Here is a 25,879-nt window from a genome sequence, read left to right as displayed (position 1 = left end):
TTTCTTGGAGTTGTACCTGTTTTTCTAGTATCTGACATCTCTAATTAGCGAATCCAGAACTATGGAGAGAGAGCTACATGGTAAGTTAGTGGTTACAGCTCTGGATGGCCACTAGGGGTCGCTAGCCTCAGAAAGAATACATCGATAGTGAGCAGGAAGATTCTGGCTGCCAACCTTCCAGGCACAGTACAATGCTGGGCAGCCCAGGACCCTGCACCCAGGAGCACACAGACCCCAATCTGTCAGCCCTGCTGCTGCTGTACATAGGTACAGCTCCTCCTGTGATATTCAAGGGGGGGCACAGGGAGGGAAAGCTTCTCTAGACTTGTCCCCTGCCTGCAGTTCCTCCTGTGTCCTGACTCTATTCACTATATATATATAGATCTATGGAACTAGATGAAAAAAAACAGTAAACCAGGAGGAGGCTGGGGGTGCTGCCATTTATAGGCAAGTATTAATTGTGTGCTTACTTGCAGTGGCTACCTGTCTTGTGGGTTGGGCTCAGGGATTAACCCATGCTGTGCTGCCTGGCAGACTGGAGCACAAGGCAATTAGGTGAGTAAACATTTGAACTTTCCCTCTTTCCCAGCCTTGCTGCCCCCATGTGATGGCAGAGAAAAAATAGCTGGAGCTGCCAGCATCACTCCGAGCCCAGATGGAGCTGTGACACCAATGTGTGTAGGAAAGTTTCTGCGACTCCCTGGATTATCATTCTGGACAATTTTTGTTCTATTTATTTGTAAACAAACATTTTAAATATTTTTTTTTGAATTTTGAAAAGCAAGAATATAGATGCTGCATCGTCTGCACTTGGTTTTATTAGTAACTGATGGGACTTCCTATCTACACTGCAATGTTCCATGGTTATAGTCTTTGGGTGGAACTCAGCAGTTAACCCATGCTGTGCCGCCTGGAGGACCAAAAGGAAACAGATTGGGCAGAGTAAGGAACAAGAGCATCAACAAACACAACTACTACAAGTCCCAGCCTCTCCATCCTGCCACCAGCCAGCAAAGGTAAGACATTGGCACCTTCCAGCCTCCCCTTTAAGGACAGGTTGGCTTTGTATTGTTATGGGATAAGGATATTTACTGCTGCTCTGTATTCTGGAACTGGAACTTCTGTGCCCTCCCTGGGTATAACATAGCAGGCATCCCTGGCAGATGGGGAAATCAATCCGGTGGCTTTAATTGTGAGTCACATGCTGTGTGACACAAACTGGAGAGAAAAGTACTAGATGGGATCTGTCAGTAATAATAAGAGTCCATCCCAATGAATGCCCTGTGCACTGGCCACAGCCCAGATTCTGCTTGGAAATAGGTTAAAGCTGCTGCTGTCCTGTCCTCAATGCTCCAGTATAAAGGATGGGATTATTGTGTTGTCTCGTCCTCTGCAGTGCATGCATGGCTTATGTCGTAAGTAGTCATTTAGGTTTATTAAATGCTGTACCTTTATGGTGTAAAATATTATTATAGCCTTATTTTTATATTAGGAGGTATAAGAAGTCGCTGCTATGAGCAGAAGTTATCCAGAAAGAAGTTAACACAAATATTATTATATGTAAAGCCTTGCTTTTATATCATTGCAAACTATAAGACGTCAACACAGGAATATGCAGAAGTTACATAGAATAAAAATTAAGTCACATACTGAGATGAAAACTATCAAAAAGTTACTGATGAAAATGCAACGTATGTATATATATATATATATATATATATATATGTATATATATATATATATATATATTTTGCTCAAAAAAATAAAGGGAACAATTTAACAAGGATTTTGTATTTTCATGCTCCCTTTATTTTTTTGAGCAGAATATATATATATATATATATATATATATATATATATATATATATATATATATACACACACACACCCACATATACACACATACACACACATATACGCACACACATACATATACATATAAATGTATACTGGGGGTACATATGTTGGCATACAGTGTCTATTTAGATAATTTTGTAGTATTATAAGAGGATAAGTAGACAAGGCCTGGTTGACCAACCACAATCCAGTGGTGACCAGACCTTACACCAATGCTCTTTTACTAAATATATATACACACATACACACACATATACACATTATCAGCTACATATGAAATAGCCCATCAGTACTACATGTTACAAACACTGTTCTGCTACATCTGACAAGCACAGCTCTACTACATATGAAACAGCTCTGCTACATCTGACAAACACAGCTCTGCTACATATGAATGACAAACAGCTCTGCTACATCTCAAACACAGTTCTGCTACATATCACAAACAGCTCTGCTACATATCACAAACAGATCTGCTACATATCACAAACAGCTCTGCCACATATCACAAACAGCTCTGCCACATATCACAAACACATCTCTGCTACATATGAATGACAAACAGAGCTCTGCTACATCTGACAAACACAGCTCTGCTACATAAGAATGACAAACAGCTCTGCTACATCTCAAACACAGTTCTGCCACATATCACAAACAGCTCTGCCACATATCACAAACAGCTCTGCTACATCTGACAAACACAGCTCTGCTACAGTATATCAGGCAAAGTTGTCTCATCTACATATGATAAAAATGAACTCCTCTACATCTAAGTCCAGATTCATGGCCGTAGCATGGACCACAGGGCCTGGGCTGGCAGGGGGTGACCTGACCCAAACACATATTTGCCTATGCAGCAGCTGAGTTTGGTCAGGAGGCTCATTGCCCGTCTGTGGTCACAGTCCGTCCTGGAGCTGTAGATATGGGACGGCCTCACACTGTGATGCTACATTTTCCCAGCTCAGGCTATCTACACTGGAGAAACTTAGCTGCACTTTGTATCTTTATAGTCTGAGCTCCTCATCTGAAAATGTATTTTTAATGTAATATCCCAGCACTGCTACATCCGACAAACACAACCCTCTATACCTGTCCACGTCAGATCTGTGATGGGTCACATTGCGACCACTCAAACAAGTTACAAAAATCCAAGTGGTTGTGACTTTTTGTGTTTTGCTTACCCTGTGCCCTATGGGTCACAAATGCATCTGCATTACTCAGCAGTGTAGCCTTGGCTGAGAGCAGGGTACCACTTAGCTCTGCTACATCTGACCCACACAGTGGTGCTATTTCATTTTACCAACCCATTCTGAAGTATGTGAGAAGCTTCGCTGCGCTGTGCACCTACATTGCATCAGATCCTCATATCTTCAGGAAATGTTGATGCAAGGCTTCTAAATGCAAAATCTCTTACCCTATAGTAGTAGATGAACTAATGGGATGATGACTCCTCACAAATCACTGGCAAATGCCTGGAGATGACTTCTACCAAGTAATGTCTGCTAGATGTTCCTCTGCTCTGTGATACACGCTAATAATTCATGGGAAGGCCCCATTTTTTACACTTCACTTTAAGAAAGTCTGAGGGTTTGACAAAGAAGATAATTTAACTGAATAGTTAAAGTGACCTGTGGCTGTGCATCTGTGTATGAAGGTGACTTCACATCTACCTATCTCTCTAACTTATATATATATACACAGTACAGAGAAAAAGTTTGGACACACCTACTCATCTCTAGAACAACTATTAAGAGGAGACTGTGCAGCAGCCTTCATGGTAACATAGCTGCTAGGAATCCACTGCTAGGGATAGGCAACAAGCAGAAGAGACTTGTTTGGGCTAAAGAACACAAGGAATGGACATTAGACCAGTGGAAATCTGTGCTTTGGTCTGAAGAGTCCAAATTTGAGATCTTTGGATCCAACCACCGTGTGTTTGTAGAAAAGGTGGACTCTACATGCCTGGTTCCCACCGTCAAGCATGGAGAGGAGGTGTGATGGTGTGGGGGTGCTTTGCTGGTGACACTGTTGGGGATTTATTCAAAATTGAAGGCATACAGAACCAGCATGGCTACCACAGCATCTTGCAGCGGCGTGCTATTCCATCCGGTTTGCGTTTAGTTGGACCATCATTTATTCTTCAACAGGACAATGACCCCAAACACACCTCCAGGCTATGTAAGGGCTATTTGACTAAGAAGGAGAGTGATGGGGTGCTATGCCAGATGACCTGGTCTCTACAGTCACCAGACCTGAACCCAATCGAGATGGTTTGGGGTGAGCTGGACCGCAGAGTGAAGGCAAAAGGGCCAACAAGTGCTAAGCATCTCTGGGAACTCCTTCAAGACTGTTGGAAAACCGTTTCCGGTGACTACCTCTTGAAGCTCATCGAGAGAATGCCAAGAGTGTGCAAAGCAGTAATCAAAGCAAAAGGTGGCTACTTTGAAGAACCTAGAATATAAGACATATTTTCAGTTGTTTCACACTTTTTGAAGTATTTCATTCCACATATTTTCATTCATAGTTTTGATGCCTTCAATGTGAATCTACAATTTTTCAAGTCATGAAAATAAAAAAAGCTCTTTGAATGAGATGGTGTGTCCAAACCTTTGCTCTGTACTGTATATATATATATATATATATATATATATATACATATATAATTGCCTTATTCTGTCTGTCTGTCTGTCTGTCTTGCTCCAAAATTGTGTCCTTACGGTGACACAAAGCTGATTGGCCGCTGGGCTCGCCATGGCCCCGCCCCCCGCACGGATTGGCCGCTCGCCCAGGCTGCGCCCCCACACGGATTGGCCGGCCGCTCGCCCAGGCTCCGCCCCCCCACAGATTGGCCTCTCGCCCCGGCACCCTGCAGGCATTGGCAACTCGGCCACGCCCCGCCCCCCTCACACAATGCACGCTAGCTCTGGCCCCGCCCCACCCCCCGCATTCCCTGAACCGAGACGGTCACGGAGCTACGACTACCAGGTGAGTACTGTACCCCTGGGAGCCCACATCAGCGTACGCCGCCAAACCAGCCGACACATACCCTCGCATTGCTGGGGCTGGCCGGCGTATGCTGGTGTGGGCTCCCGTGCGAGCGGGGGACGAGATGCGCTGGTAACCATGGTAGCATAGTTACCAGCGCATCAAGGTCCTGCAGCGGTGAAAAATACACACACGCACACACATAACAGCACACACACACACACACACACATCAGATCACACTCACTCTCACACACACATCACATCGCATCCACATACTCACAACATCCTGGGATATCGCTTGCTTCTCGGCGGCGATATTGTGCTGTGAGCTTCCAGGACCTGCCGGAGGATCACATGGCCAGAAGCATGTGGTATCTCCGGATGTTGTGAGTATGAGCGCGTATGTGCAATATCGTCAATGTGTGTGTGTGTGAGTGTATGCGATCGGGTGTGTGTGAGTGTATGCGATCGGATCTGTGAGTGTCGGCAGAGGAGCACGGCGTGCTGGAGGAGGCTGGGAGGAGAGACGCTGATCCTGAGGAAGGCTGGGATGGGGAGGCTGAGAGAAGAGAGGCTGATGCTGGGGGAGGCTGAGGCTGGGGTAGGCTGGGAGGAGAGAGGCTGATGCTGGGGACCGAAAAGGCATCAGCTGGGGACAGAGAGGCTGATGCTGGGAGGAGAGAGGCTGATGCTGGGAGGAGAGAGGCTGATGCTGGGAGGAGAGAGGCTGATGCTGGGATGAGAGAGGCTGATGCTGGGAGGAGAGAGGCTGATGCTGGGAGGAGAGAGGCTGATGCTGGGAGGAGAGAGGCTGATGCTGGGAGGAAAGATGCTGATGCTGGGAGGAGAGAGGCTGATGCTGGGAGGAGAGAGGCTGATGCTGGGAGGAGAGAGGCTGATGCTGGGAGGAGAGAGGCTGATGCTGGGGACAGAGAGGCTAATGCTGGAAGGAGAGAGGCTGATGCTGGGAGGAGAGAGGCTGATGCTGGGAGGAGAGAGGCTGATGCTGGGGACAGAGAGGCTGATGCTGGAAGGAGAGAGGCTGATGCTGGGAGGAGAGAGGCTGATGCTGGGATGAGAGAGGCTGATGCTGGGGACAGAGAGGCTAATGCTGGGAGGAAAGAGGCTGATGCTGGGATGAGAGAGGCTGATGCTGGGGACAGAGAGGCTGATGCTGGGGATGGAGAGGCTGATGCTGGGATCAGAGAGGCTGATGCTGGGATGAGAGAGGCTGATGCTGGGAGGAGAGAGGCTGATGCTGGTAGGAGAGAGGCTGATGCTGGGAGGAGAGAGGCTGATGCTGGGAGGAGAGAGGCTGATGCTGGGGACAGAGGGGCTGATGCTGGGAGGAGAGAGGCTGATGCTGGGGACAGAGAGGCTGATGCTGGGGGAGGCTGATGCTGGGATGAGAGAGGCTGATGCTGGGAGGAAAGAGGCTGATGCTGGGATGAGAGAGGCTGATGCTGGGGACAGAGAGGCTGATGCTGGGAGGAGAGAGGCTGATGCTGGGAGGAGAGAGGCTGATGCTGGGGACAGAGAGGCTGATGCTGGGAGGAGAGAGGCTGATGCTGGGAGGAGAGAGGCTGATGCTGGGATGAGAGAGAGGCTAATGCTGGGATGAGAGAGAGGCTAATGCTGGGAGGAGAGAGGCTGATGCTGGGATGAGAGAGGCTGATGCTGGGGACAGAGAGGCTGATGCTGGGGACGGAGAGGCTGATGCTGGGATCAGAGAGGCTGATGCTGGGATGAGAGAGGCTGATGCTGGGATGAGAGAGGCTGATGCTGGGATGAGAGAGGCTGATGCTGGGAGGAAAGAGGCTGATGCTGGGATGAGAGAGGCTGATGCTGGGGACAGAGAGGCTGATGCTGGGAGGAGAGAGGCTGATGCTGGGGACAGAGAGGCTGATGCTGGGGACAGAGAGGCTGATGCTGGGAGGAGAGAGGCTGATGCTGGGATGAGAGAGGCTGATGCTGGGGACAGAGAGGCTAATGCTGGGAGGAGAGAGGCTGATGCTGGGATGAGAGAGGCTGATGCTGGGGACAGAGAGGCTGATGCTGGGGACGGAGAGGCTGATGCTGGGATCAGAGAGGCTGATGCTGGGATGAGAGAGGCTGATGCTGGGATGAGAGAGGCTGATGCTGGGAGGAGAGAGGCTGATGCTGGGAGGAGAGAGGCTGATGCTGGGGGAGAAAGGCTGATGCTGGGATGAGAGAGGCTGATGCTGGGGACAGAGAGGCTGATGCTGGGAGGAGAGAGGCTGATGCTGGGGACAGAGAGGCTGATGCTGGGGACAGAGAGGCTGATGCTGGGAGGAGAGAGGCTGATGCTGGGAGGAGAGAGGCTGATGCTGGGAGGAGAGAGGCTGATGCTGGGGACAGAGAGGCTAATGCTGGGAGGAGAGAGGCTGATGCTGGGATGAGAGAGGCTGATGCTGGGGACAGAGAGGCTGATGCTGGGGACGGAGAGGCTGATGCTGGGATCAGAGAGGCTGATGCTGGGATGAGAGAGGCTGATGCTGGGATGAGAGAGGCTGATGCTGGGAGGAGAGAGGCTGATGCTGGGAGGAGAGAGGCTGATGCTGGGAGGAGAGAGGCTGATGCTGGGAGGAGAGAGGCTGATGCTGGGGGAGAGAGGCTGATGCTGGGGACAGAGAGGCTGATGCTGGGATGAGAGAGGCTGATGCTGGGGACAGAGAGGCTGATGCTGGGGGAGGCTGATGCTGGGATGAGAGAGGCTGATGCTGGGAGGAAAGAGGCTGATGCTGGGATGAGAGAGGCTGATGCTGGGGACAGAGAGGCTGATGCTGGGAGGAGAAAGGCTGATGCTGGGGACAGAGAGGCTGATGCTGGGGACAGAGAGGCTGATGCTGGGAGGAGAGAGGCTGATGCTGGGAGGAGAGAGGCTGATGCTGGGAGGAGAGAGGCTGATGCTGGGAGGAGAGAGGCTGATGCTGGGGACAGAGAGGCTGATGCTGGGGACAGAGAGGCTGATGCTGGGGATGGAGAGGCTGATGCTGGGATGAGAGAGGCTGATGCTGGGATGAGAGAGGCTGATGCTGGGATGAGAGAGGCTGATGCTGGGAGGAGAGAGGCTGATGCTGGGAGGAGAGAGGCTGATGCTGGGAGGAGAGAGGCTGATGCTGGGGGAGAGAGGCTGATGCTGGGATGAGAGAGGCTGATTCTGGGGACAGAGAGGCTGATGCTGGGAGGAGAGAGGCTGATGCTGGGGACAGAGAGGCTGATGCTGGGGGAGGCTGATGCTGGGGGAGGCTGATGCTGGGATGAGAGAGGCTGATGCTGGGAGGAGAGAGGCTGATGCTGGGATAAGAGAGGCTGATGCTGGGGACAGAGAGGCTGATGCCGGGAGGAGAGAGGCTAATGCTGGGATGAGAGAGGCTGGTGCTGGGGACGGAGAGGCTGATGCTGGGATGAGAGAGGCTGATGCTGGGAGGAGAGAGGCTGATGCTGGGAGGAGAGAGGCTGATGCTGGGAGGAGAGAGGCTGATGCTGGGAGGAGAGAGGCTGATGCTGGGATGAGAGAGGCTGATGCTGGGGCAGAGAGGCTGATGCTGGGAGGAGAGAGGCTGATGCTGGGGACAGAGAGGCTGATGCTGGGATGAGAGAGGCTGATGCTGGGAGGAGAGAGGCTGATGCTGGGATAAGAGAGGCTGATGGTGGGATAAGAGAGGCTGATGCTGGGATAAGAGAGGCTGATGCTGGGGACAGAGAGGCTGATGCTGGGGACAGAGAGGCTGATGCTGGGATGAGAGAGGCTGATTCTGGGATGAGAGAGGCTGATGCTGCGGGTAGAGAGGCTGATGCTGGGAGGAGAGAGGCTGATGCTGCGGGCAGAGAGGCTGATGCTGCGGGTAGAGAGGCTGATGTTGGTGCAGCATGGGGGATGGAGCACGATGGGGGGTGCGCAGCATGGGGGATGGAGCACGTTTGGGAGTGCGCAGCATGGCGCATGGAGCACGTTTGGGAGTGCGCAGCATGGCGGATGGAGCACGTTTGGGAGTGCGCAGCATGGCGGATGGAGCACGTTTGGGAGTGCGCAGCATGGCGGATGGAGCACGTTTGGGAGTGCGCAGCATGGCGGATGGAGCACGTTTGGGAGTGCGCAGCATGGCGGATGGAGCACGTTTGGGAGTGCGCAGCATGGGGGATGCAGCACGATGGGGAGTGCGGAGTATGGCGGATGGAGCACGTTTGGGAGTGCGCAGCATGGCGGATGGACCACGTTTGGGAGTGTGGAGTATGGCGGATGGAGCACGTTTGGGAGTGCGCAGCATGGGAGATGGAGGACGATGGGGGGTGCGCAGCATAGGGGATGGAGCAGGATGGGGAGTGTGGAGTATGGCGGATGGAGCACGTTTGGGAGTGCGCAGCATGGCGGATGGAGCACGTTTGGGAGTGCACAGCATGGCGGATGGAGCACGTTTGGGAGTGCGCAGGATGGGAGATGGAGCACGATGGGGGGTGCGCAGCATAGGGGATGGAGCACGATGGGGAGTGCGCTGCATGGGGGATGGAGCACGATGGGGAGTGCGCTGCATGGGGGATGGAGCACGATGGGAAGTGCACACCTCCCCCCAACACACACACACACGCGCGCGCGCACTGCACAACACACCACACACACACTGGGAACCACAAACAACTGCCCTACACAGACACCCACACACACAGACAACGCTGCACACACAAATATACGCACATACCGCACAACACACACATTGCACAAAACATACCTCCCCCCAAAACACACCACACACACACAAACCGCGCAACACACACAGAACGCTACAGACACACAGCGCTCCACAAACAACGCAATACACATACAACACCGCTCTCACCCCCCGTCACACCCAGACAACACCCAGAACATGTACAGCGCCCTACACAAACACTTGGTAACTACACACAACAACATCTATATATATATATATAACAAAAATCATACATGGACTACACAATACGTAAATTCTAGAATACCCGATGCGTAGAATCGGGCCACCTTCTAGTATATATATATATATATATATATATATATATATATATATATATATATATATATATATATATATATACACAAACTCCTTGCAGATGTCGTCCTTGGTGGGATTTGAAACCAGCACTGCAAATCAACAGTGCTTACCACCGAGTCACTGTGCTGCCCTATATATAGTACAGTGCTAACCACTGAGCCACCATGCTGCCCTATATAGTACAGTGCTAACTACTGAGCCACCATGCTGTCCTATATATAGTACAGTCCTAACCACTTAGCCACTGTGTTGCCCTATATATATTACGGCGCTAACCATTGAGCTACCATACTGCCTTATGTATAGTATAGTGCTAACCACTGAGCCACCGTGCTGCCCTTTATATAGTACAGTGCTAACCACTGAGCCACCATGCTGCCATATATTTAGTACAAGGCTAACCACTGAGGCATCGTGCTGCGCTATATATAGTACAGAGCAAACCACTGAGCCACTGTACTGCCCTATATAAAGTACAGTGCTAACCACTGAGCTACCATACTGCTTTATATATAGTACAGTGCTAACCACTGAGCCACCAAGCTGCCTATCTATCAGATTAAAAGAAGCAGCTTTTTTGGAACCAAATACTGTACACATTATTTTTGACAAAGTAATTGTACAATAGGGAATAGGAATAGGCATTGTGCAGATGATAGGTAGGGACTATAGAAACAATGAATGTGGGCACAGCTAGGGTGGGGACTATGGAAGTCCAAAACATATAGTTGTCATCTATAATCTATCTATTCCTCTATCTATCTATCTATCTATCTATCTATCTATCCCATATCTATCTACCTATCTATCCATCTATCTATTTATCTATCTATCCATTATTTATCTATCTATCTATCTATCTATCTATCTATCTATCTCTTAATCTATCTATCTATCCATTATCTATCTATCCATTATCTATCTATCTATCTATCTACCTATCTATCCATTATCTATCTATCCATCTATCCATCTATCTATCTATGTATCCTTCTATCTATCCTTCTTTCTATCTATCTATCTATCTATCCATTATCTATCGATTATCTATCTATCTATCTATCCATCTATGCATTATCTATCTATCTATCCATTATCTATCTACCTGTCTATCTATCTATCCATTATCTATCTATCTATCCCTCTATCTATCTATCTATCCATTATCTATCTATCTATCTATCTATCTATCTATCTATCTATCTATCCATTATCTATCTATCTATCTATCTATCCATTATCTATTTATCCATTATCTATCTATTCATTCTCTATCTATCCATCCATCCATCCATCCATCTATCTATCTATGTAGGGCTGTTACATTGGTCGGCCAGGTCTTGGCTGTGTTGGCATGTTGAGAAACAGATCTATTTTCATGTGAAGCCTCATCTTTATTGAATGAGGGAGTACCGGGAGTGTCTCAGGTAATTAGGTATACGTGTGACAGAAGATCCCCTGACCAAGGTGTATACGGAAGCCTGTAACTTTAATCAGGCTGTATGTGGGTGTATTGTGGAGGCCGTGCAGTGCTGGAATGCAGTGTGTTAATCACACTTTGATGAAACCTGCTGTGCTGTGTAACCTTTCAAATATCGAGACCAATGTTACACATTTAGCAACTAAGTCTGAAATTAGCTTTCCGGCGCGGTGTGTGATCTAGGTTCAGAGGGAGGCATTTGCCGTGTGCTTCAGGGAGGTGGGTTTTGAACATGGCAAATACTCCGGCGATATCTGCGCCTTATGCTGCGCTGTTTGAAGTTTTGCTCTCTTTCGGGGATGATTAGGAGTTCTGCGCAGGGGGGGACGCAGCAAGGTATGCCTTTATCCATCAACACCAGAACCAAGAACAAGTATCTGAGTCAAGGGCAATGGGAGGGAATGAAGTGAGGGGGTAGAAAGGGAATATCAGATTGTGGCGTCCTGGATAGAAGGGCTAAAAATACCATTTACAGAAAGATGCTTCAATGAGTTATTATCAGGGTAGAGCATATGTATAAATCTAAGCAAGTAATAGCCAAAAATATATATGCGATGATAATAATAAACTAACATAAGGAAACAGGATAAAAGGTAACTAATGTTAATACAGGTTCAATTTTGCCAAGAATTCCACAGACTTTATACTGTGCAAATGGTTAACGCTAAATAAAACATCTGTACCGCGTAGGGTAAGATTTTTCCATACAGTTGTATACGTATTGTGTCTTAAGGGTGCTTTACACGCTGCGACATCGCTAACGATATATCGTCGGGGTCCCGTAGTTAGTGACGCACATCCGGCGCCGGTAGCGACATCGCAGCGTGTGACACCAAGGAGCGACGATCAAAGATCGCAAAATCGTTCAAAAACGGTGATTATTGACACGTCGCTCCTTTCCTTAATATCGTTGCTGCTGCAGGTACGATGTTGTTTGTCGTTCCTGCGGCAGCATACATCGCTATGTGTGACACTGCGGGAGCGACGAACATCTCCTTACCTGCATCCACCGGCAATGCGGAAGGAAGGAGGTGGATATTACGTCCCGCTCATCTCCGCCCCTCCGCTTCTATTGGGCAGCTGCTTAGTGACGATGCAGTGACATCGCTATGACGCCGAACGCACCTCCCCCCTAAAGGGAGGGATTGTTCGACGGTCAGAGCGACGTTGCTGACAAGGTATGTGCGTGTGACGCTGCCATAGCGATATTGTTTGCTACGGCAGCGAGCACCAAATGTCGCACCGATGACAGAGGCGGGTGCTATCGTGCACGACATCGCTAGCAATTGCTAGCAATGTCGCAGCGTGTAAAGCACCCTTTACTCTTTACATAATACATTGCTTATAAAATAAGCTGAGTGTTTCAGCATTCTAATTTTCATGTACAAGTAACAAATAATCAGGGTGTGTCAGAGCAGAACTTCCTATAGGAGCCCAATCCACGAGGACTACCCTCAGTGGAGAGAATAGCCTGTGATTATTTGTGATATAGAGATGTCACCGTACAGACATAATGTACACAGTGATGTTATAGTAGAGACTTTGTGCACGCAGTGATGTCACAGTACAGACATAATGCACGCAGTGATGTCACAGTACAGACATAATGTACACAGTGATGTCACAGTACAGACATAATGCACGCAGTGATGTCACAGTACAGACATAATGCACACAGTGATGTCACAGTACAGACATAATGTACACAGTGATGTCACAGTACAGACATAATGCACGCAGTGATGTCACAGTAGAGACATAATACACGCAGTGATGTCACAGTACAGACATAATGCACACAGTGATGTCACAGTACAGACATAATGCACACAGTGATGTTATAGTAGAGACTTTGTCCACGCAGTGATGTCACAGTACAGACATAATGTACACAGTGATGTTATAGTAGAGACTTTGTGCACACAGTGATGTCACAGTACAGACATAATGCACACAGTGATGTCACACTACAGGCATAATGCACGCAGTGATGTCACAGTACAGGCATAATGCACACAGTGATGTTATAGTAGAGACTTTGTGCACGCAGTGATGTCACAGTACAGACATAATGTACACAGTGATGTCACAGTACAGACATAATGTACACAGTGATGTCACAGTACAGGCATAATGCACGCAGTGATGTCACAGTACAGGCATAATGCACGCAGTGATGTCACAGTACAGACATAATGCACGCAGTGATGTCACAGTACAGACATAATGTACACAGTGATGTCACAGTACAGACATAATGCACGCAGTGATGTCACAGTAGAGACATAATACACGCAGTGATGTCACAGTACAGACATAATGCACACAGTGATGTTATAGTAGAGACTTTGTGCACGCAGTGATGTCACAGTACAGACATAATGTACACAGTGATGTTATAGTAGAGACTTTGTGCACACAGTGATGTCACAGTACAGACATAATGCACACAGTGATGTCACACTACAGGCATAATGCACGCAGTGATGTCACAGTACAGGCATAATGCACACAGTGATGTTATAGTAGAGACTTTGTGCACGCAGTGATGTCACAGTACAGACATAATGTACACAGTGATGTCACAGTACAGACATAATGTACACAGTGATGTCACAGTACAGGCATAATGCACGCAGTGATGTCACAGTACAGGCATAATGCACGCAGTGATGTCACAGTACAGACATAATGCACGCAGTGATGTCACAGTACAGACATAATGCACACAGGGATGTCACAGTACAGACATAATACACGCAGTGATGTCACAGTACAGACATAATGCACGCAGTGATGTCACAGTACAGACATAATGCACGCAGTGATGTCACAGTACAGACATAATGCACGCAGCGATGTCACAGTACAGACATAATACACGCAGTGATGTCACAGTACAGACAAAATGCACACAGGGATGTCACAGTACAGACATAATGCACGCAGTGATGTCACAGTACAGACATAATGCACGCAGTGATGTCACAGTACAGACATAATGCACGCAGTGATGTCACAGTACAGACATAATGCACGCAGCGATGTCACAGTACAGACATAATACACGCAGTGATGTCACAGTACAGACATAATACACGCAGTGATGTCACAGTACAGACATAATACACGCAGTGATGTCACAGTACAGACATAATGCACGCAGCGATGTCACAGTACAGACATAATACACGCAGTGATGTCACAGTACAGACAAAATGCACACAGGGATGTCACAGTACAGACATAATGCACGCAGTGATGTCACAGTACAGACATAATGCACGCAGCGATGTCACAGTACAGACATAATACACGCAGTGATGTCACAGTACAGACATAATGCACACAGGGATGTCACAGTACAGACATAATGCACACAGTGATGTCACAGAACAGACATAATACACGCAGTGATGTCACAGTACAGACATAATGCACACAGTGATGTCACAGTACAGACATAATGCACGCAGTGATGTCACAGTACAGACATAATGCACGCAGCGATGTCACAGTACAGACATAATGCACGCAGTGATGTCACAGTACAGACATAATGCACGCAGTGATGTCACAGTACAGACATAATGCACGCAGTGATGTCACAGTACAGACATAATGCACGCAGCGATGTCACAGTACAGACATAATGCACGCAGTGATGTCACAGTACAGACATAATGCACGCAGTGATGTCACAGTACAGACATAATGCACGCAGTGATGTCACAGTACAGACATAATGCACGCAGTGATGTCACAGTACAGACATAATGCACGCAGTGATGTCACAGTACAGACATAATGCACGCAGTGATGTCACAGTACAGACATAATACACGCAGTGATGTCACAGTACAGACAAAATGCACACAGGGATGTCACAGTACAGACATAATGCACACAGTGATGTCACAGAACAGACATAATACACGCAGTGATGTCACAGTACAGACATAATGCACACAGTGATGTCACAGTACAGACATAATGCACACAGTGATGTCACAGAACAGACATAATACACGCAGTGATGTCACAGTACAGACATAATGCACACAGTGATGTCACAGTACAGACATAATGCACACAGTGATGTCACAGTACAGACATAATGCACGCAGTGATGTCACAATACAGACATAATGCACGCAGTGATGTCACAGAACAGACATAATACACGCAGTGATGTCACAGTACAGACATAATGCACACAGTGATGTCACAGTACAGACATAATGCACACAGTGATGTCACAGTACAGACATAATGCACGCAGTGATGTCACAGTACAGACATAATGCACACAGTGATGTCACAGTACAGACATAATGCACACAGTGATGTCATATTACAAGAATAGTTGACACGGCAATATTACAATACAGGCGTAATGCGCAGTGATGTCATATTACAGGCATAATGCACATAGTAATGTCATATTACAGGCATTATTCACACAGTGATATCATATTACAGACATAATGCAAAAATGATTTCATAGTACAAGCATATTGCACACATTGATGCCACAGCACAGGCATAATACATACAGCGATGTCACAGTACCAGCATAATGCTCACAGAATGCACACAGTGATGTCAAAGTACAGGCATTATGAACATAGTGATGCCATAATACAGTCATAATGTACACAGTGATGTCACAATACAGGCATAATGGACACAGTGATGTCACAGTAAAGGCAGAATGCAAACAGTGATGTCACAGTCCAGGCATAATCCATACAGTGATGTCACAGTACCGACTTAATCCACACAGTGATGTCATAGTACCAGCATAATGCACACAGTGATTCCACAATACAGGCATAACGCACACAATGATGCCACAGTACAGGGAAAATGCGCACAGCAATGCCGTATTATAGGCATAATCCACACAGTGATGTCACAGTACAGGCATAATGCACACAGTGATGTCACAGTACAGGGATAATACACAGCAATATCACAATACAATGATTATGCACATTATGACATTAAAGCACAGGAAAAATACAATCAAAAACGTCACAAAACACACTGTAACATTGCATTCTATGAAAAAATATATAATGATGTCTCATGTAGGCATTACGTCCCAATACAGGGATAACAATGATATTATAGCCGTGAAATAATTTAGAGTAAGGATGCAGTAAAATACTGATGCCCAATGCAATGTAGCCATGGTAAAAGTTAGGATGGAGTGCAAAACTTTGGGGAACTTTGCACACTACGACATCGCAGGTGCGATGTCGGTGGGGTCAAATCGAAAGTGACGCACATCCGGCGTCGCTGTCGATATCGGAGTGTGTAAATCGTTTTTGATACGATTAACGAGCGCAAAAGCGTCAAAATCGTATCATCGGTGTAGTGTCCGACATTTTCATAATTTCGGAAGGACCGATGTTACGATGTTCCTCGTTCCTGCGGCAGCACACATCGCTGTGTATGAAGCCGCAGGAGCGAGGAACATCACCTTACCTGTGTCCTGCAGCTCACGCCGGCTATGCGGAAGGACGGAGGTGGGCGGGATGTTTACGTCCCGCTCATCTCCGCCCCTCCGCTTCTATTGGCCACCTGCCGTGTGACGTGGCTGTGACGCCGCACGAACCGCCCCCTTAGGAAGGAGGCGGTTTGCTGGCCAGAGCGACGTCGCAGGGCAGGTAAGTCCATGTGAAGCTGCCGTAGCGATAATGTTCCCTACGCCAACTATCACCATGATATCGCAGCTGCGACGCGGGCGGGGACTATCGCGCTCGGCATCGCAATCATCGGCTTGCGATGTCGTAGTGTGCAAAGTGCCCCTTAGGATGGAGTCACATTCCAATTTCCACAATCACTTCCATTGTTCATAGTCATTACTAGCTGTCTTCACCATTGATTGGCTGCTTTCTGCCTATGCACAGTGTACACAGAACATTTCCAATCAATGGTGTGGGATGAATTATACACAGCTTAGCATTCAGAGAACTGGCAGATCTGCAGCAGATAAACAGGGATTTTATAAAAACAGAAACTGCAGCACACAGTGATATAAGGGATACATCACTGGAATCAGTGTCTCTGTCCCTATATCTGTTCTCAAATGGAGTAGAAAAAACCTGCTGACAGATTCCATTTAATTAGAGGTAAATTACAAAGTGCTTTGAACCATTTATTACAATGAGAAATCTTCCTTAAAATGGAGACACAAGGAGTTTCCGAGATTTCATTCACAAGTTGTATAACTATTAGTGGAAAATACTATGTGGTATGGTGCTACATGGAGGGGCGATGCTGTAGGGGCAAAACTAGGTCACCACAAGGACTGCCATCTTTTTAGTGCCAAACAAGTCCCAAAATTTGTTAAAGTGGGTTATGTATTATAACCAGTAAAGGGTAGTTTACACGCTGCGATATCGGTACCGATATCGCTAGCGAGCGTACCCGCCCTCGTCAGTTGTGCGTCACGGGCAAATCGCTTCCCGTGGCGCACAACATCGCTAACACCCGTCTCACGGATTTACCTTCCCTGCGACGTCGCTCCGGCCGGCGATCCACCTCCTTTCTAAGGCCTGAAACACACACCCGTGAAACACGTGCGTGTTTGGTCCGTTTCCGTGTATACTGGAGACACGGCCAAACGTGCACCAATGTTATTGTATGATAAAAGTTCCACGTGCGTTTTTGATGCATGTCCGTTTGTCCGTGTCCGTGATCCGTACCTGTGTGCGTTTTGCACGGCAGCATGTCCGTTTTCTGCACGCAACACGCAGCACGGACCCAATGAAAGTCAATGGGTCTGTGCGCACGTCCGAGTGACACGGACGCATCTCTGTTTGCTCCCTGTACGTTTTGTGCTTTTTTCATGTGATGTCGGTCTTTTTTCTTTTTCTGTTTCGTTCTCTCCCTCAGTCCGTCGGTCGGTCTCTATGTCTGTCGGTCGGTCTCTCTGTCTTATCTGTCCCTCTAGCTGTCTGTCGGTCAGTTCCCCCTCCTCTCTCATACTTACCGCTCCCCGATCCCCAGCGCGGCGAAAAAAAACTTCGGACCTCCACGACAAAGCCCTCCATGCAGCCCGACAAAGCCCTCCATGTCCGGCGTAATCCACGGACCTCCAGCGTCGCTTCCAGCTATGCTGCATGGAGGTGACCGGAGCTGCAGAATACACCGCCGCTCCTGTCAGCTCCACGCAGCAAATGAGGTGAGTAGCGCGATCAGCTGCTGTCAGTCAGGTAACTCGCGGCCACCGCTGGATCCAGCGGTGGCCGCGGGTAACCTCAGTGTCAGCTCAGCTGATCGCGCTACTCACCTCATTAGCTGCGTGGAGCTGACAGGAGCGGCGGTGTATTCTGCAGCTCCTGTCACCTGCATGTAGCACAGCTGGAAGCGACGCTGGAGGTCCGTGGATTACGCCGGACATGGAGGACTTTGTCCGGGTTAATAAATTGGTGATGAGGGACTTTGTTAGTGTTTTTTATTTCTAATAAATTATTTTTTCGGGTGTGTGTGTTTTTTAAATGTCACTTACAGATTAATCATGGATGGTATCTCGGGGAGACGCCTGACATGATTAATCTAGGACTTATTGGCAGCTATGGGCTGCCAATAACTCCTTATTACCCTGATTTGCCAACGCACCAGGGCAAATCGGGAAGAGCCGGGTACTGTCCCAGAACTGTCGCATATAATGTATGCGGCAATTCTGGGCGGCTGCTGACTGATATTGTTAGGCTGGGGGGCTCCCCTTAACGTGGGGCTCCCCATCCTGAGAATACCAGCCTTCAGCCGTATGGCTTTATCTGGCTGGTATTAAAATGGGGGGGGGGGCCGCACGCCGGTTTTTTTAATTATTTATTTATTTATTTTACTGCACAGTATAGACACGCCCACCGGCTGCTGTGATTGGGTGCAGTGAGACAGCTGTCACTCAGCGTGCTGGGCGTGTGTGACTGCAGCCAATCACAGGCGCCGGTGGGCGGGTAAAGCAGGGAATACGAGATTGATTAATGGGCGGCCGGCTTTTTCAAAATAGTAAAAGCCGCCGGAGTTTAGAGAACAGCCGTGCAGCGCCGCGCCGGAGATCGGGGATCGGTGAGTATATGAGAGAGGCCTGCTCAATTCAGTCAGGGGATTAGCGGTCACCGGTGAGTCCTTCATGGGTGACCGCTAATCAGTACGCGGCACACAGACAGAGCCGCAGCATGACAATGAAGTCGGGTGAAGTTCACCTGAGTTCATTCTCATCGCGCAACTCTGTCTGCTGTCTGCCGACATGTATCAACGACATTGTGCATCACACACACACACGGACCATTTTACACGGACAACACACACACATGTCAGTTATTTCACTCACGCACACACGGACATTCCACACGCACATACGGTTAGCATACGGGATACAAACGCTGGCCACACATACCATAAAAACTGACCTAAAAAACGGAAAACGGACCCGAAAAACGGCCCGTATCACACGTGCGTGGTTTTAACGGATGTGTGTTGGAGCCCAAAGGGAGGGTTCGTGCGGCGTCACAGCGACGTCACACGGCAGCCGTCCAATAGAAGCGGAGGGGCGGAGATGAGCTGCCGGTACATGCCGCCCACCTACTTCCTTCCTCATTGCCGGTGGACGCAGGTAAGGAGATGTTTGTCATTCCTGCGGTGTCACACGTAGGGATGTGTGGTGCCGCAGGAACGACGAACAACATCGTACCTGCAGCAGCAACGTTATTTGGAAAAAGAGCGACGTGTCAACGAGCAACGATTTTTCACGTTTTTGAGCTCGTTGATCGTTGCTCCTTGGTGTCACACGCTGCGATGTCGCTAATGGCGCCGAATGTGCGTCACTACCGACGTGACCCCGACGATATATCGTTAGCGATGTCCTAGCGTGTAAAGCCCCCTTTCTTCATCTCGAGGTGGAACAGATTCGCCTGTTTTCACGAGAAGTCGTATATGTTAATTTGTGGCTAAAAATAAAATGTCTTTATATAGAAGTTAATGTTGGCCATTAGTGGATGAGGCGCAGGTTGTAATGAGCGCAGAAGGCAGTAATTCCTAAATTGTTTCATCATTTCAAAGTGACTTTGTGGGCAGCAGCGCTCTGCGGTCTGTGTACTGTATGTGGTTTGGTCAATCGCTTCAGATGTACAGTAGATCAAGCAGGAATGGGGATATATTTAGAATAATGCTTCTCCTTGACGAGCCTCTTAAGTAGAGATTGCAATTAATCTTGTCTGTGAAAATTATTAATTTTTTTACTTCTTAAATTAGCATCACACCTTCTCCTCCTCTATTACGTACATTCCACTTGGAGGTTTTACCATTTAGTAATTGGTCGACTGGTGCTCTATATCAGCCACAGATCTAGACAATATTGGATATACAGTTAAGGGCGCTTTACACGCTACAATATATCTTACGATGTGTCGGCGGGGTCACGTCGTAAGTGACGCACATCCGGCATCGTAAGTTACATTGTAGCATGTAACAGCTACGTGCGATTGAACGGTAAAACGTTCATCGCATGCACGTCGTTCAATTCCTAAAAATTGAACGTGCGGTTGTTCATCGTACCTGGGATAGCACACATTGCAGTGTGTGACACCCCAGGAACGATGAACAGATCTTACCTGCGTCCTGCGGTTCCCGCTGGCAATGCGGAAGGAAGAAGGTGGGCGGGATGTTTACGTCCCGCTCAGCTCCACCCCTCGCTTCTATTGGCCGGCTGCAGCGTGACGTCGATGTGACGCCGAACGTCCCTCCCACTCCAGGAAGTGGACGTTCGCCGCCCACAGCGAGGTCGTATGGACGGGTAAGTATGTGTGACGGGGGCTTAGTAGATTGTGTGACACATTCAACAAATTGACTGTGTCGCACATACGATGGGGGCGGGTACGATCGCATACGATATCGCATGCTTAATTGCAAGGTGTAAAGCAGGCTTTAGGTCCAGAAATATTTGGACAGTGGCTGAATCTTCGTGATTTCAGCTCTGCAGGCCACTATTATTAATTTAAAATGAAACAACTAACATGCAATTGAAGTGGAGACTTTCAGGTTTAGTTAAAGAGGTTGAACAAAAATATACTGTGAAATGTTAACCATTTTTCAACAAAATCTCCAAACATAAAGAGATCTTTAGAAAAAGTATTTCTAAAGATCCTTTATGATATGCCAATGAGCAAAGAGACTATACTCAAGGTCGTTAGTTCCTGCGCTCATTCCGCCCTCTTAGCATGACGCGCATACCTGTGTCCATTGTCACCGTATCAGACACCGGGCAGTGCACATGATCAGAAGTCCCAGCACTTCCAGTGTACACGTCCCAGCTTCAGAGAGGTCTAGCGCCCATGACCAGAAGTGCCGACACTTCTGGTTATGTACACTATGAAGCCGAGTGTACGCATCCCGGCTTCAGAGAGGTCTAGCGCGCATGACCAGAAGTGCCGACACTTCCGGTTATGCACACTATGAAGCCAGATGTACGCAACCCGGCTTCAGAGAGTTCTAGTGTGTATGACCAGACGCTTCGGGACTTCTGATCATGCGCACTGACCCTAAGCCCAGCATCACCGCTGATGACGCTGGGCAATGGGGGTTGAATAGCATGTTAGCACACCCCTGTGGATGTGCTAACCTGCTAAGACGGCAGAATGAGCACAGGAACTAACACCCTGGTGACTAGTCCCTGGCCTCATTAGCATATCATAAAGGATCTTTAGAAATACTTTTTCTAAAGATTTTTTTATGTTTGCCATTAGATACAGGGACTGTTAGTCAGGGATTAGAAATATACACTCAGAACTGCTTGTGGTTCTGGTGCATATTGCACATGACAAGTTCCCTATATGTTTTGTCTCAAGTATGTTAAATGCAGCTCGATGGGGTTGAGATTTGGTTGTTGTTGTTCACAGTATATTTTATTTTGGGTCATTGTCCATGTGGTCCGTGAAGCGCCGTCCAATCAACCTTGGTGCATTTGGTTGAATCTGAGCAGAAAGTCTCGCCCTGTACACTTCTGAATTCATCCTGCTGCTTTTGTCTTCAGTCACATCATCACTAAACAATAGTGACCCAGGGCCATTGAAAACCATGCACTGCCTTCGCCATGTGTTACAGAGGAGGTGCTGTGCTCTAGACCATTCCAAGCCTTCTTAATACTTTCTTCTTCTCATTGTTCTTGTACAGGTTGATCTTTAGTTTAATTTGTCCACAGAATACTTTTCCATATCTGGACGGCTTCTTTAGAGCTTTTTGGCAATGTATCATAGAATGGAAGAGCTGAAAGGAGCCTCAAAGGCATCGGGTCCAACCCCCTGTGAGTGCAGGCTTTCTTAAATCATCCCAGCTATATGTTTATCCATTTTCCACTTGAAGATTTCCATTGATGGAGATCTCACCACCTCCCGTGGTTGCCTGTTCCATTCTCTGACTGCCCTCGCTGTCAGAATGTTTTTCCTAATGTCTAATCTGATTCTCCTTCCTTTTAGTTTCATCCCATTGCTTCTTATACTGCCTTGTGCTAATGATAATAGGGTAGATCCCTCTGCACAGTGATTTCCTGTCAGATATTTGTAGATATATATTTGTAGAAGTCTAATCTGGCTTTTCTACTTTTAAGGCTGACTTAAAATTAGACTTAGATACTGAAACACCGACTTCCTGGAGAGTGTTCTTCCCTTGGGTGAATGTTGTGAAGAGATTGTTCTTCAGTATGGAAAGGATTCTGTGTTAATAATGGTCTTCCATCGACGTCCAGGACTATGTGAGTTCCTAAGCTCTCCAGTGCACTCTTTTTTTTGCCAACTCTACCAAACTGTTGATTTGGCCGCTGCTAACATTCCTGCCATCTCTCTGGTGGATTTCTTCTTTTTTTCAGCCCAAGGATGGTCTGTTTCTCTTCCACAGAGAGCTCGTTTATCCGCATGTTGTGAGTTCACAGCAACATTTTCCAAATGCAAATGCCACATCTGGAATCAGCTCCAGACCTTTTATCTACTTAATTGATGGATTAATTAGGGAATAGCCCATGCAGTCCAATAAAGAGTTTTAAGATAATTATCCAATTGCTTTTGCTCCCTTGGAAAAGAGGCAGCTACATATTAAACACCTGTCATTTCTAAACCTTTACTCCAATTAGTATGTGGATATCCTCAAATTAAAGCTGAGAGTCTGCACTTTAAAACTGAGTCTACATTTTAATCCCATATTTAGTATATATTTGAATCTTGAATATGTGTTTGGTAAACAGCTAAAATTCCAAAACGATCACTGTATTAATATTTCTGGACTTAACTGTACCTAGAAAGAGCTATAAGTGAACCTATAGAAGGTCAGGTAGAACAATTGTTAACATTGAGAAGTATAAAAAATTAAGACTGGCATTTTAGATGCCAGTCTTAACCCTGCTGTTCTGTTTGGTCAAAAATGATCGAATTTATAATTTATAATTTGATTTTTTTTTTTTAAATATTCATTATGTGGTTCTGAAACTTGTGGCTAAGTGACTTTTCCTCATTTGAGGGGTTCTTTCTATATGTATGGGGTTTTTTTTGTTTACTTTTTACTCCATGGTTTTTTTTTTTACACTTGTACTGTTCGGTCAAAAATGTCCGGTAGCCTTTTATAGTAATCTACAGCCATTTTTTGAGCAAAATAAAGTAGTTATAAATATCATTTTGGACTATATATTGTATCTACAAATATGTATCAATTTATCTTTATCCTTTTGGTCCATGCAGATTTACACATACATACATTTTCAAATTACGATACTGCAGATGGATTAGGCTGCTTTCACACATCCGGTTTTTGCTGTGCAGCACAATCCGGCTCTTTGCTGAAAAAACTAAACCATTTTTTTTGCCGCCTGTTCCGTTTTTTCCTGCATACACTTTCATTAGTGCCGGGTTGTGCCGCATGGGCTTGCGTTCGGTCCCGTTTTTGCCGCATGCGGCAGATTTAGCCGATGCGGCGGCCGGATCGAACGTTGCTTGGCACGTTTTTTGCTCCGGCAAAAAAACCCGCATCGCGCCACATCCTGCAGCTGCGGCGCATTTTTCAATGCATGCCTATTGACGCCGGATGTGGCGCGATGCGGCAAAAACCGCATCCGGCCGCCGCATGGGGTTTTTTCCACTGCGCATGCTCAGTAGCGTGCCGCAACCGGAAAAAAACGGACGGGCCGCATGTAAAAATGCATGCAAGGGATGCGGTGTTTTCGCCGCATCCGTTGCATAGGTTTCACAGCCGGATTGAGCCGCAGTGCTCAAACCGGATGTGTGAAAGTAGCCTTACCTTCCAGTATAGTTATGTGCAAAATTTATTTGCTGTATCTTATTTACCGTGCTGTTTATATAGAAATAGTTCAATTCAGTTATCAACATTTCACATTGTAAATTAAAAGATTTTCTGTTTTCCTTGTGTTAGCGGGTTCTGTTACTGTGTAATGCTGACCTGAAAAGAGCACTAATAAATTCTGTCTGACAAATGTGACTGCAGATAAACAACTGGTGTCATTCAGAGGTAGGTGCCCGTTCAGACAGTATATTCCAAGTAAGCCTGCAAAGTATGACATCAAAATATGGACTCATATTCATATGCTTTAAACGCTCAGGTATGCATAGGAAAAAGCACTGGAGAAAGAACTTAAAAAATCAAGGTATGCGAGTAGTTTTGGATTTGATACACGGACTCAAAGGACAAAATGTTACATGTGACAATTTTTTCACTACCTAACAACTGGGGCAGATGTTGCTGAAAAGAAAAATGACCATGCTGGGTACTCTTAAGGGTGCTTTACACGCTGTGACATCGCTAATGATATATTGTCGGGGTCACGTCGTTAGTGACGCACATCCGGCGTCGTTAGCGATATCGCAGCGTGTGACACCAAGTAGCGACGATCAACGATCGCAAAAACATCAAAAATCGTTCATCGTTGACACGTCGCTCCTTTTCATAATATCGTTTGTGGGGCATGCCGCTGGTTGTTCCTCGTTTCTGCAGCATCACACATCTCTATGTGTGACACCGCAGGAACGACGAACATCTCCTTACCTGCCATCGGCAATGCGGAAGGAAGGAGGTGGGCGGCATGTTCCGGCTCTCATCCCCGCCCCTCCTCTGCTATTGAACGGCTGCTGTGTGACGTCGCTGTGACGCCGCACGAACCGCCCCCTTAGAAAGGAGGTGGATCACTGGCCACAGCGACGTCACAGGGAAGGTAAGTCCGTGTGATGGGTGTAAGCAATGTTGTGCGCCACGGTCAGCGATTTGCCCGTGACACACAACCGACAGGAGCGGGTACGCTCGCTAGCGATATCGATACCGATATCGCATTATGTAAAGCTCGCTTTTGGCTAAACACTTCCGTTGTTTTAAATCCATCAGGTCTGTCATTGCGACACAACAACGGATCCGTCGTTTTTTAGATGTCAACTGACGCCATAGATGTGTTATTCCTGTGAATGGACTCCTGTGAAAAAACGGATCCGTCACGT

The 25,879-nt window shown here is 47.3% G+C and overlaps 1 protein-coding gene across 2 annotated transcripts in view; it reads left to right on the top strand.

The window, feature by feature from the left end:
- Positions 1-225: 225 nt before the first annotated feature.
- The window catches only part of ZNF385B (zinc finger protein 385B), an 827,307-nt gene continuing 801,653 nt past the window's right edge, over positions 226-25,879 (top strand). Inside the window, exon 1 of one of the 2 annotated variants that reach the window (XM_075317404.1) lies at positions 226-1,016. The gene's annotated coding sequence lies outside the window, so the exon portion shown is untranslated. The remainder of the gene's footprint in view (positions 1,017-25,879) is intronic. The other variant, XM_075317403.1, reaches the window with a different exon arrangement.

Source organism: Anomaloglossus baeobatrachus, chromosome 7 (assembly GCF_048569485.1).
Source record: "Anomaloglossus baeobatrachus isolate aAnoBae1 chromosome 7, aAnoBae1.hap1, whole genome shotgun sequence".
NCBI classification, from domain to species: Eukaryota; Metazoa; Chordata; class Amphibia; order Anura; family Aromobatidae; genus Anomaloglossus; species Anomaloglossus baeobatrachus.
Note: the sequence above shows the minus strand (reverse complement) of the source record. Positions and strands in the feature narration are given on the sequence as shown.